This window comes from Homalodisca vitripennis, chromosome 1 (assembly GCF_021130785.1).
Source record: "Homalodisca vitripennis isolate AUS2020 chromosome 1, UT_GWSS_2.1, whole genome shotgun sequence".
Classification (NCBI taxonomy): domain Eukaryota; kingdom Metazoa; phylum Arthropoda; class Insecta; order Hemiptera; family Cicadellidae; genus Homalodisca; species Homalodisca vitripennis.
In genome coordinates this window covers 187446327-187461214 of record NC_060207.1, presented here as the reverse complement: position 1 = coordinate 187461214, position 14888 = coordinate 187446327, and the positions used below count along the sequence as shown (strand labels likewise).

Genomic DNA, 14888 nt, shown 5'->3' with positions numbered 1-14888 from the left:
AAAATCAATTTCTCCAACTTACCTTTGGAAGTTATTGGCCGTATATTAACATTACATTTAATGAGAAACCACTTCAAATTATTTAATTTAAATATATATATATATATATATATATATATATATATATATATGATAAACTAGTGATAAAGTCAAGCCAGCGTTTCTACGCCAGGTGCAGGGTTGCAGTATTGGTTGACTCATATCTCCTTTCTGTGGCATGTCCTTTGATATCTTATCGTATTTTCTTTTGAGAACTTAGTATTTGAAACACTTTGTTAAGTATTCATAATTTTAATAACCTCAAAATTATTACGATCAAGTTTTTAACTTATAGCAATAGCAATATATTTCTCTGTATGTTTGTTGGATATATAGAGAATGAGAAATAAGCTATAGACTTGAAATTGTGCATGCAACTTCGACCAAGCCTGATAAGTGTCATTTTGTGTCGTCTGGCGTACGCGATTATTTATAATGCTGATCTGATCTATAGTACATGGAAATTATCGAATAATTTCTAACTAATAGTAATGTAACCTACAAATTATATTTATTTTGATTAAGGCAGTTGGAAAATGCAATGAACCAAATATAATGTTACGAAACAATTTTATTGGTTTACATTTTAATACGAAAGATGCAATTAAAAAACTCAACATAATTGTTGATTTTGTGTTTGGAGACCCTGAAGATAAATTCTTTAACTACTATGCTAAGTAGGGCTCTTTTTAATCCTCCTGGATGTTTAATCCACCCTCGAATGTTTTATAGCTACGCCACTGAATGTAACGAAGTTACTTTGTTACATTAGACTTCCTTACGTCTTTTTTGGTATTTCGATACTCCGTTGTATTGGTTTATTTGTATGTAGACAAGAGTAATTGCCTGCCATTAATTACGTTGTAAAATCACGGTTCAATGAAATAAATTTAATTGCGCTGCATCCTGCAGCATCCAGCTTTGAAAATGTAATATATATATTACATTTATACATATACATATTACACCACCAGGCTCTATTAAATTCAGAGGAGTACAGAGCGAGAACGCGCGGACTGCTTATTCCACTATTCTAATACGCGGGCTATCTCTAGTTGGCAGGAGGGGCCCCCTCCATCCCCCACTTTTTCTCTCCGCCTGTCACGATCACCCCATTGAACACAAACGGGAGGAGCTCGTGTGCGCTGTGGCTTCAGACGCTGCCTGCACGTGAAATGTTAGTCACGCCGCTTCAACATTCAGCTACTCACTCCCCCCAGCCGCTGATGTGATGATGAAATGTTGCATTCCGACAGTCCAAAACATGTTTTAAATATACAACACCACCACAGAGCACTCATTAAAACTGTTCAATATAAATTTTAAAAACGATGAGCACCAATTTTCCTGTACGGCATGCTTGAGTCAGGACTACCAACCTTGCCGTACAGCTTACACAATACAGAACTGGTATAGAGCTCAACAACTCACTCACTACTGTGAAAACTGTTCACGTTGAAACCACTGTATCGGATACGTTGTAAGAGGTACTTGTCTGCCTGAGAGTACCCGTTACCGCAAACCGAAAGTACCCGGTACAGGTTATTGTTACAGGTACTTCTACGATACAGATACTTTAAACGGCTCAGTTCCATTAATACACAGTACACGGACTCTGTGGCATTAGTAGCTGTATTATGTATCTGCACCATTTAAGGAGTATTCTGTAACGCATGCTTCTAAGTCAGTATGAGTACTTTTTGTTCTCGGTTACTAATACAAACTGACCTCACTTCCATTGTTGTGGTAACGGTAGAATTACAATATTTAGCGTTTAGAACAAAATTGAATTATTATATATGTGTATTTTGTAAATTAAAATAGTTAAACAGTTTTAATGCATCTATTTCATTATGATCGATTTCCAAGTTCCCATATAAACGTCGAAAGTAGATTATTAGGCGATCGAAACGTGCTCTTGATGGCGGGGGTGGCAAAAGTCCCGTTCATAAGTAACCCCGTGGGTGCGCCCTAACAGAAGCATTTGATTTCATACTGTTCAAGAGGGTGGCATAAAAGAAGTTTGTTTTAGAGTGGTTGCAATATTCTATCATAAAGAATATGATATATCTGTTGAGGTTGGTATTCTTATTTTGAAAGAATGCATTATAATCCCACATTCTGAAATTGCTTTTTGGATTAACTTCACTTGTCCCACCCCGAAATTGTTGCTATGAAGTCACTGGTAAAGCTATATGTGTATTGGCTAAAAGAGATTAAGACATTGAGAATCTAGTTAAGGGCTGATACAATTGCAAAACGTTTTGGAAGTTCGACGTGGAAACATCACTGAACTCATGGAACGTACCTAACAATCTCTGGGAACGTACTGTAATAGATTTCAATAGTCCATTTGAAAATTACACATGGATTGTTTTTGTGAACACTTACTTTAGACGGTTAGATGTGTTCCTATAATGAAACGTGAAAGCAGTCAATCAGTAATAAGATGTTTACGAGATATATTTTGTTGATACAGATAAGTAGAAAAATTGTCTCTGATAACGGAAATAAATTTTCATCTGGAAAATTCCAACAGTTTTGTTAAAAAAAAAAAACAACATTATACATGTGTCAACTGTACCATATAATTACAGGTCCAGTGGATGTGTGGAAAAAGTAATTCAGACTTTTCAAAATAAATATCCAACGACTGATAGAATTGACCACTTAGTAAGACTACAGACTGTGCTACTTTCTTACAAAACCTCATCACACAATTCAAATAGCAGAACACCTGGTTAACTAACTATTAATATTCAACAGAAAAGTGCTTATTGATACCTTGAAATCTGATGTATGAGCAAAAATGGAGCTCGTTTTTTTATAAAACAGAATTTTAAACTTGGCCTGGATCCAAAGAAAGGTTTCAAGGAATAAGATACAGTGTGGGTAATAGAAACAAAAATGAAAAGAAGGGACCATATTACTTAAAACAACAGCATTATCTTATGGAGTCCAGATTGACAGTGAAGAATTTAGACAGAATGTGCACTTGAGAACCAGACAGAGTATGTCTAGTACTTCGAACCAACCAGCACTAGATGGAACAAACACTGATAATTATGAAAATGAAAGGAATACCATTGATAGTTCTGAAAAGGTGATTGCTGAAGAACCCTCTGAAGAATGCGAGTTACCTCTCCGAAAATCACAGAAAATCGTTAAGAAACAAAAATATTATTATAAAGAACATTAAAAAGTAAAAGAAAGAAGAAGTACCGTAACACTTTAAACGAACAATATCATAATGTTTTTTTTGTTTTTTTTTAATCTCTTTTAAGCCTCAGCTTCTGCTATGTAGGCTGCGATGTTCACTGATTAATTATTATTTTTCAAAGTACACTGTTTCGTGTCTATACATGATTGGCCCTCCCCGGGATTTGAACCCGTGATCTCTCAGTTAGAGAGCCGAGACTATAACCATTAGTCTACGGAGGAGGACACATAATATGTTATATGTTGTGGCGTTTATTCTTGACATCATCAGTTTGAGTTCACTACCTTATTAATTCCTTTTATTATAATTCTTAAAACATTACAGCCAAAGTATAATACAGACTGGATTGCTACCCCCACCACCAGTCGCTACATCAAACTATCCGTCCCGCTGGCCATATCTTCTTACATATTTTTCACAGCTGGTTTATAATAAGCGCGCGAATAATCTTTTGTTAGTTGTATACCAAAATCGTTCTTGTATAAAGGTTTACAAAGTACGTGTCACTAATGTCAAAAGAAAATATTACCTATAGGATTAAACAAACTTCTTTAAATAGATACTCTTAAAATGCAAAATCTTCTCTAGCAAGTACAACATTTAATTATCGTCAAAAGAAACACTATACAACATGTTGATATTGTTGAGCATTATGAGGCCGAGCGCTTGCTTATTCCCATTCCTATTGAGTGAAGCGAGGTGGTCGAATGGGTCTTGATCGTCACAGTACTAGGACTTGGCCTTGCTACAATCTCATTCTGTATTGATCGTTATTGCTACTGTTGTAATGCTCGTTATTGCATGAACCAAGTTTATTCTCATTATAAGTTGACTTTATTTTCTGAATGTTTGCAGTTTAATCTCACACAGTAATATAGTTTACATGCTTACTAACAAACATTTGTTTTTATTATTGGTTATGTGTTGAAAGAATAACGAAAGAAAAGAACAGAAATAAAGACTAAGACATACCACAATTCTAAATTGTCGTTTCGATCATTGGTTTCTTTAACATTTTGGCTCATGAGCGGCACAGTGTTTAGTCTTAAGCTAAGTAGAATTTCAGTTTGTGTAAGCTCTGGGAGCAAATGAGCTATATCAACACTACTCTTGTTATATTATATAATGTTAACACTTTTGATCCCGAGCTTACCCGTGCTTAAGTGACTAGTCTTAACTGAGCAACATTGTTAGTTTGTGTAAGCTCTGGGAGCAAATGAGTTATAAATCAACACTACTCTGGTTATATTATATAATAATACCAACAGTTAAACATTCAAAATCGTTGCTCGACATTCTTAAAAAGTTTTTTTTATACTGCCATCGCATCTGAATCCTCCCGTCAAAGGATCTGTATCATCTCTATTGAAATCATTCAATAGATCGCTGCCACTATACCTTGCTCTTGCCTGCAATGAAGTGCGAACTCAGAATCTTCTCCGTCTTCTCAATTTACCTAGAACAACACACTGCCGCAGCAAGTACAACCTCTTCCGCACTCGACATTCTATATACTGTCTAATGTTTTGGTTGCAAGTTGCAGTAAAAATTAAGCAAACTGTGTTCATGGTTGCGGATACAAATTGAAGGCACCACGGGAAAAAGGGGGAATGTCAGATTTTTCAAATTTTTCAGGAATAGCAATTTTCTCCTTAATTCTATTGTACCACTTACATTTATTTCCTAATCTTTATGAAACTTATCTATGATTTAGCCTACCTTATATTAAACTTATACATTATGTACTAATAACATCAGTTTACCATTTTAATAGTGAAATAAATAAATATATTATATGAGTACAAAATATTTTCGCTAAAAAGGGGGAATGTCATTAATGTTTTAGGAAAAAAGGGGAATGTCGCCAAGGTTAACTACTTCTAGAAACCAGTACTAAATTAAATGGCATAAAACGTATATATTTAAAATTGTCTTTTTAAATATGGTTCCAAATAAGAAAAAATACACACTTAAGTTAAAAAAAGGCCTTTATTGGTAAAAAAGTAAAATCGGTACATATTACCTTGAGAAAAATAAAACATGTTTGAAATCAAACAATTATCAGATAGGTAATTTTTATTAATCCTTTTTTCTACTCTGAGTAGGCCTATTATTATTATTATTTGTCTTTTTAGACTTAGGAAAAACTTCTTTGTCAATGGCATTTCTTTTGTTCCTTTTCTCTCCTTTCTCAAGTTTTGGAAGAAGGGTATAAAATGCCTGGCTTCTACATCACAGAATATCTTTAAAACTTGTAGATCTGTGTACTTTTCATGGGTAATAGGAAGAGCGCCTAAAACAAAACAATTTGCTGAAGCATGTTGTTGAAACATTTAACAATATTTGTCCAATTTTCTATTAGGAATTTAAATTTTATTTTAATTTAGCCATCAAGAAAAATGCTAAGATTTATTCAATATAATTAGGTTGGATTATTAATAACTATAGAAATGGTCAAAATATTATTTTTATCACATTTTGATTACTAGCAGTGAGTAACAGTAAAATGGAAAAAGTCATACCCTCATAGGCATAGTCGGGTAGAAAAAAACTCTCCTTCAGGCAAGGGTTGGTCTTGTGGTAGTGAACCTGGTTGGTTAATGACATGGGCCTCCCAATGTCCATGGAATGTTGCTCGGTGCTTCAGGAAACGGGGATGTTCTTTAAGAGCTACTAACTCTCTTTATCGGCCTTGAAGGAAATGGGCACTTTGAAAAATAAAATTGATCTAAGTGTGAAGACCAGTTCCGTACAAACTCCCTCTCAACCTGGATTACATGGAATGGTGAGGTTTGACTCTAGCACCTTCAATTTCATCAATCCAATCTTTAGGCGTTTCAATCCACTTCTTTTGATTGATGCTAGCCATATTTTGGTCACACTCTAAATACGAGTGACCACGAATTGGAAAATTCATCTGAATTTTGTCTACTCTCTTAGTGTGATGGACAATGTAGCGGATAGTGCGAAAAAGGGTCCAATTCTTGTTTTGACCCCCGCAAGAATCACAAAAAATGTCCAGTTCTTTGACAGAGGGGTCAAGAATTGTCATCACAAAGTAAAGCAAGAAAGAAGCCACCTCATTGGCACCCTTGTACGCCACTGTTTCATCGTAAACAAAGAAAAATGATTCGTCTGTGGACAGTATATGTATATTGAACATACAAAGTGTTAATTGTCGCTTGTAGTACACATCGTTAGTTGTTATATGTGGTACTGGCAAATTCTTTTGGAAGTCCATTGCAATAGTTTCAACCTCTTTTGATTGTTGACTTCTTTGTTTAGAGGCACGTTTGCGAATGTAAAACATATTGGCTTTTAACAAGTGTAGTTTTTTCTGATGTAAGCTCTTTCAATTTCTTTTCTGATTTTACCCTTGCTGTAGTATTTTCAGGACAGGATTTAACAACATGTTCTATAGCTCGAATCTCAGCAGCGAGTTTGTCACATGAACTACAAGTATCCATTCTTGGATAGCCAAAACTGATGTTGAATTATGAATTGAAAACGGTTCTATATTTCTCGTATGATACTTTTTGGCCTGGGTACGCTATCTTAAACAATTCAAACATCTTTTTTTATATTTAAGTCTGCTGGAAGATAGATATGGTTAGAAGAATTCGCGCTGTAGTGACTTCGCTCACCTTTAAACGAACCAATATGCTTGTGAATCGCCTCAATTGCCTCTTCTGACAAGCGGTGTTTACGATTTAAGTGTTGGCCTCGACCATCCTTAGGAGTTCCTCCTTTTTTTTAAATAGTTCTGTATTACTTCAACCTTTTTTTTTGTGATTCCATGAAGCGACCGAAAAGCTTTTACACAAACAGGAATTTCTACCACAGATTCCTCCCTATGAACTCGAACACGATATGAATACGAGTTGTCATGATATTTAGCATTCTCTTCTGGTTTCCTAGATCTCCTTTGTGAAACTGTGTTTACAATAACCAAACCGGTTAAGTAGGAATTCTGTTCATTTACGTTCAATTGGTTGAAATTGGATATAATAGTAGCACGTTCTGCAGGTACAATCATTTGAAAGCATTTTAACCTCAAACAGTAACAATCAGGCCCTATTTCATGTGTGGATGCTAGTAGCTTTTCCTTAACATCACTTAAACGACCAGTTACCTTTCGTTTCTTTGAGGTATTAGATGATTTGGAGCTGTTACCTTCACCTTCAGATTCCATAACTCACTAATTAATTAGTAACACACACACAACATCTTAAACTCTTACAAATTATCACAAAACATAAACATAGCCTCAATAATCAACAGTGCACAGCTACAACTTCATTGACTGCAGCTGAGTGAAACATAATAAAATAAAGACAGTGCTGCCAACTGACATTCCCCCTTTTTCCCGTGTTTCACAATGACAGTCCCTCTTTTTTCCGTGGACTGCGTATTTTCAAACGTCAATATCTTGCTGACTATTTCCGTTCTTTCCATGGAAACCAAATATACAAAACGAGATTAATGAGAAGTTTCCAAAAATACAAAATAAAATTTTTTTTTGACATTCCCCCTTTTTCAATTCCCGTGGACCCTTCAATTGTAAACTTCCATCGGCAAGTAGATTTGGCAATTTTTGGTTGCCAATTCCGGTATAAACGCGGCTTAACCCTCCTGAAATATCCTTAAAATCTTTTATAATCCAATCTTTTAATAAAACTCAGTTAGGCATTTAAGGTTAGGAACAAATAAATAGCACCAACATTACTTATAAAGCAAATTAAAAAATGTAAATAATACAGTTTTATGTATCTAACAGGTAAATAATTGGGTACATATACTGTATATGCGTTTTTGAATGCATTACGAAATAATAATTTTAAATTTAATACATTGTAACTAACTCATATTTTCATATAACGCAAATGTCTATACATTGTATTATTGGAAACGCAACCACGAAAAAAATTTACTACGCAGCTGCATGTCCTTTTTCTAGCCGTTCAAAATAATTATAAACCGGAAAAAACTACGCATCATTGATAGTTTTGAGCAACGAACTATACTACTAGAACGCGCACTGCCCATTGATAAGCCACATGTTGTGTTTTCCGGTCGCACACAGCTGTGCGTTTCGGGTGTATCCATGGACTTGCAGGCGCTTAAAGTGGGCAAGAACTCACCGAGTTTTGCAGCGATCAACGGGATGATACGGCATCACGCCTTTTCATGCCGAAACAAAAATCATTGTTGTTATTTGCATTGTTGGAAACTCTTCCTGTTTATTACGTCAATACGTCAGATATGAGCAACTCAGCTAGTTTGTTTTCTTTTTATTTGTCAATGTTAGTAATGTTTGTTATTTCGTGACATGGTAAAGAGTTGCTCTGCGTACAACTGCACGTCCAGATTGACTAAAGACATCCACATTTATTTTCATAAGTAAATTCTTACTGTATCAACCATGTCAATATTTATTTGCAACGTCCAAAATAGTAATTCTCACCAATATTATTTTCTGTATTGCCAAATTATTAACTGGGTTACCCAAATAATTAAAAGTACGGTACGACTGTTAATGAGTAAATTAGCTTAATAAGCTATAGTTTTTTAATCATGAACAATAATTATATAGTTGAGCAAAACATGCTTATCACTCAATTATTTCATCCGCATTGATCCAAGATATCAACGTTGGTCGTTATAACACTTATAAATGCACAACTAACTTATAACTCATTGCTAAAAACAATATCTACTGACCTACTCTACTTTATAATTATTGGATTTTTGTGATCTTCAGCTACCTGTATTTTACGAGTATTATTTGTTAATTTGTTTGTTTTGCTTTCCATTGAATGATGACAATTTATTAAAAAAGTGGATTACGGTGATAAAGAGAAAAAATGTTAAGCCAACAAAACATACTGTTTTATGCTGTAAACATTTTACCGAACATGATCACCATTTAATTTTGCCTGACACACTAAGAAAATCTCTAAAAAATGAAGCAGTTCCAACATTTTTTTATTTTCCATCTCATATGCAACAGACATTGGAGTTTGTACATTTTATGTAGTTTACTTTTAAATAAAATACTGTCAATAGAAAAGTTGTTTTTTCACTTGGGAAATATTTTAATGTCTGTAATCGTCGTTTCCGACTTTATAAGTAAAATACCAAGTCAAAATCTCAGTTATTTTAATATTGTACAAAAATCTGTTTTTTTAACTAAAAATAAAAATCCTCGATAAAAAGCAGTTATTTTGTAATAATAAATAAATCGTGGTATCTAACAATATTATTAAGTCTATAAGGTGTTTTAAAGTGATGTTAAATCATTACTATAATGCCAGCCATATGGGCGGAGTGAGTTCTTACCAATTTCCAGCGCCTTCAGACTCGGAACGCAGCCCTGGATTTCGGCTCGGTTTCTCCGGCCCAGAGTGCGTTCCTATTAGTATAATTCGTTGGTTTTGAGTTAGCCTATACTAAACAAAACACATGTGCCGATGTGCGCTAGGTCGTGGTGGTTATTGTTTATTTTTGATGTGGAAAGTTAATACTTAAACAATATCTGTTTACCCGTGTTAGTGTAAATTTAGATCGTTGTCGTTCTTTTACTACACAACATACGGTATGTATACTACTTTTAAGTTTTAATATCCCTAGCCTATATAGATGTCTAGAACTTTGTTCGTTAGCTATACCATTTCTTCCTGCAGCCACTTTTAGAGGTGATTTTGGATAGGCTGAATTGCTCTCCGATCAAAAAGTATAGGCTAGATAACAGTCTTTGAATATTAACCACAAACTAAATAAGCTTGTAAAGCTATTAATAATAATGGGAGTTAGGCCTACATACAAATTTAGCATGTTTATTCCTAGCTTTGGCAATTAAAAGCAAATCATTCACAAACAACCCCTTCAAAGTTTTATGTTAGTAAGAATGAAGGTTTTTGATGCTTTTCAACCAAATCGCAACTGAAAATTCATAACTCAGAACGAATGATCTGATGAAGAACAAATTAATTTTAATTCCAGAGAGCCCAAGTACAATTCTATAGTCTAGCCTACAGTAAGTTATTATATTATGAACTTTGGCCGCAGTATAGTAAGTGGCTCAGGCTTGCAAATTATTTTTTAGGGTAAATCTTAAGATCAGCGACTACCGCTCCGATTGCCGTAATTTTTTGCATACTAACACTGGTTAACGTAATTTCACAAAAAAAAAAAAAAATAGTCCCGATTGTCGCTGGGGCCATTTACCCCCCCCCAAAAAAAATTGAAAAAAAAATTAATACTAAACAAAATTTAAATAAAAACAATTAAAATTAAAAAAAATTTGTAGCCTACTTAACTTAATGGTATTTTGGTAATTCTAAGCAATATATGGGTCAACCTCGATTTTTCTCATATTACAATATAATGTTCCAATAGTCAATTAGAAAAGGAAATGACTAGAATTTCTTGCCGGAAAGCAGTTATAGGGAGCAGGCAACTCATATTACAATATAATGTTCCAATAGTCAATTAGAAAAGGAAATGACTAGAATTTCTTGCTGGAAAGCAGTTATAGAGAGCAGGCAACCGCGAGAATTATCTATTAGTGATCAGGGGCACTGACGTGATCTGGGCTTCAAATTTGGAACTACTCGAGTTATTTTTTTTTTTCTAAAAGAGCAAGCAGCGCGAAGCGCTGCGCAGCGGGCAAGCATCGTGCGTGAACTTTGTATATACTGAATTGATTCAGGCCAAAGGAATGACACAGATTCCATTACCAGATTTTTACGGAGATTTTGTATTGGGCGGATTATATTGGTTTACTTTGCTTTCCAGCATGTAATTATGTGTTTAAAATTGTTTTACAAACATTACCTACATTATATTGTAATATGTAATAACAATTTATCAGAAATTTTTAATAAAAAAAAGGATCACGCACGATGCCTGCCCGCTGCGCAGCGCTTCGCGCTGCTTGATCTTTTAGAAATAAAATTAACTCGAGTAGTTCCAAATTTGAAGCCCAGATCACGTCAGTGCCCCTGATCACTAATATGTAACTCTAAGCAATATAATGACCGTCTGGCGGTTGCCTGCTCCCTATAACTGCTTTCCGGCAAGAAATTCTAGTCATTTCCTTTTCTAATTGACTATTGGAACATTATATTGTAATATGAGAAAAATCGAGGTTGACCCATATATTGCTTAGAATTACCGGTATTTTTTATATTTATGATCAGCCCCTCTAGAATTTGATATTTTACTGATAGGTACTATCCCGAGGGATGATTTTCTTTCCTTGAAATCAGTGCGGGGCTTGCCCCGAAGCCCGCGCTGATGGCCGGAGGCACTCATCTCAACTCAATAACAACTAATTAATTTTTAGCTCGAAATTTAAGAAAAACGTTCATGGAAAGTTGTCTGTTTGGTTTGAAAATAGACTAGGCTATGTAATCAAAAATTTTCGACCGGGATTTTGAAAAGAGATTTTGAGTGGCCACCCTGAACAAGGCTTTCATAATCAGATAAACTGAAAAATTGTTCTAACAAACTTTGCACAAAAGGGTTTTTACATGATAACCCCAAGTAAGCTTGTTATCAAGCAGTACACCCAACAACTTAACGCTCTTTGCTTTGTTAAAAGACACTAAATGTAGTATACCTTTGGTTATATTCCTGTTAAGAACTAGCTTATTGGTAAAGAACCAGATATCAGATCCTTCTAGCACGGTAGATTCCAAATACTCATACTTTTCAATACACCTGTGAACGTTGAGGATGGTGGTATTATCCGCGTATAAAGTACACAGTCAGAAGAGAGAAAGTTTGGAGGTAGTTGACATAGGTTGTGAACAGGAAGGGTCCCTAGTCAGAACCCTGGGGCACTCCTGCTATCACTTGTAAAGGATCAAATCTCTGTCCATTAAGTTTTACAATCTTTCACCTATCACTAAGGAAAGATTTTACATATGTCAATTCTGTACCAGTTACTCCATACAAAGGAAGTTTTTCTACAAGTATGGAATGCGGCACAAGGGTTGCTGAAACATGACATCTCTTTTCAAAACCATCAAGGATAAACGAGACTACATTTTCTAAGGCTTTTATAGTAGAAAACCTACTTCTAAATTCAAACTGGGAAGCTGAAAGAAGCTGATTAGACTAAAAATGTTTTTATAGTTGGAACTTCATTGTCAGTTCAATCACCTTTGCCATACAGGAACGAAGGCTATAGGCCTATAGTTGTTACAGCAATTTTTATCGCCTTTTTAAACAAAGGTACAGTCGTTGTTGTCTTTAGACAAGAAGGAAAAGTTCCTTCAAGTAAGACCCAATTAACCAAGTACCACAAAGGAGACTGCACACTTTCGCAAACACATATGTCTTCGGACTTTGAATTGCTAAGACTATTTATATGAGAGCTTAATTCTAGTATGCTAATAAGCTTCCACTTAAAAGTAAAGTTTCCTGCTATACAGTAAGATGATTGTAACAATTTCAAAGAATTGATTTGAAAATTCACATTGAAATTAGGCTTAAACTGATTCTAAACGTTTACAAAAAATTCATTGAGCTCATTTGGTGAGATAGGTATGTCAGATCTACAGGATGACAGGCGACCTGCCTCAATGTTGATAACCTTCCAAGCAGCTTTGCAATGGTTCGAGGAAGACATGATAAATTAATCATTAGCCCTAACCTTACCAAACCTACCTCAACATTGTAAAGCTTCTTCAGTCTAAGAAAACCATCTTTAAACACTAGGTTAGCTTTTAATAAATCATAATACAATATCATCTAAGTTCTGAAATTTTTCAGTGCAGATATAATATTATTTAAAAATAATATAACGCCATTTCGACTCTTCACAATTTAAAAATATCCTAGTTACGCCCACAGTGTAAAGTGTCATATGTTGGAAAGTAGTCAAGAAAGAGATATGCCAGTTAGACACAAACGTAGAGTTCCTCAAATATAGCACTGTGGTGCCAAAATCTCAAAATCGTCAATTTGGAAGATACGCCCTTATGTCAATTCACCAACGATATATATAAATTTATAATTTATGTAAAATTGTATACGAGATTTCTTTATAGTGCATTTACTAAATATAGACTTCAGCCTACATTTAATAATTTTAGTAGGGCAGCATTCATTGAACTGATCAGACAATGTTGTCATGTTAAAAACCATCTCCCATTCCTTGCAGTCTCTTCAACAACGGCGTCTATTTCTGAATCACGGTACATTAACTCTTAATACAGTTAATTAGTTTTAAATGTTTTTTAAGTGTTTGCGGATTGTGTGTTTGATTGGGGATTATGTGAGTAGTTCAAGTATTAGAAAATTAATTTGTTTCTTTAATCATTTTGTTTTTTCAGAGTGAAAGTGTAAGTTCGTTGTATAGTTGTGTGTTATTTTTAAATCAATAAAAGCTATGTTTATGTGATCGGAAGTTAACACTTGGTATGTAAGAACATACAAAGTTATGCTTACATTAGTTTTGCTTATTTATTACTCTTATGTTTGGTTTTTACAATATTTATTGGTTTATTGAAAGTTTGATTCTATTTGTACGCATTATTTTCAAATTTATTTTTATCCATACAGGAAACGAGATTCGTGTTATCAACTTTTTTATAACATAGGTTTTCTGGCCTGGTGATTGCCTCTCAGTCGTCTGGCTTATTGTGCACCCTTTTCCAGGTTTAAGCTATGTCAACTCCCGGGCTTTTACAAAACCATGAGATCTTCTGTACCATGCTTGCCTGTTCCAATCCCTCCTCAGTATTCCTAAGAAAACCAACGGATCTTGAGCGTTTGCTGAACATTCAAATATGACATACACAGCTCTTTCATCAGCCTCACCATATATCCTGCACAGGATGTCCTGAACCATTGGCTTTATTTTTCTTAATTGTTGTCTGCACAACTGAATCAGAACAAGCCAGGTAACACACCCAGTGTACAAATTGTCGAACTTGGAGGAGGCTGGCACCAGAACAAATTTTTCATTTTGGCCTGAATATCAAATTTATTGATATTCATTTCCTGTGCTATTTCAGCCTAGGCATAGTTTTTTCTTCTTAAAATCAGGAAGAATTTGAATCCACAAGACAGGCCTTTCTTTGAACTCACTGGACGGAAAATGCGTTTAGTTGCAGACTCATTTGGTGTGGCAACTTGTATTCCTGACCGAAGTTAGCAATCGCCTTTGATCTTTACCAACTTGTAATGGGGTGAAAATTACAAATAAGAAGTTGTAAAACATTAAAATTGGAACTTTATATATTTCATTATAAAAATTGTTTGCGCTGTTGCAATGATGGAAAATGACTAGTTGTGCTACTTTTTCTTTCTTATGAAGGAATTCAACAGTTTTAGTGCTCTTGTAATACACCAAAATGTTGCTTACAAAATTTGCTTGCAAGTGATATAAGCTTTGTCTAGAATTAAGTCTCTAAACTTTGACAACATAGTCAAGCTGTAAATTGAAACGATTTAAACTTTTAATATTTTCGATAAAATTAATTGTTTTTGTAGACAACATTATTTTATTGTTTTGCTTAATAAACCTTTAATATCATACTTTGTACATTTAGGGTTTCTCATGTTTTGTTGTAGTTTTTTTTTTTAGAGTTTTACTTTATAAATTTAATTTTTTAAT

The 14888-nt window shown here is 34.4% G+C and overlaps 1 protein-coding gene across 2 annotated transcripts in view; it reads left to right on the top strand.

Moving 5' to 3' along the window:
• The first annotated feature begins 9703 nt into the window (after positions 1 to 9703).
• LOC124352915 overlaps positions 9704 to 14888 on the top strand; it is a 92425-nt gene continuing 87240 nt past the window's right edge. For both annotated transcript variants that reach the window (XM_046802642.1, XM_046802643.1), the window contains exon 1: positions 9704 to 9854. The gene's annotated coding sequence lies outside the window, so the exon portion shown is untranslated. The remainder of the gene's footprint in view (positions 9855 to 14888) is intronic.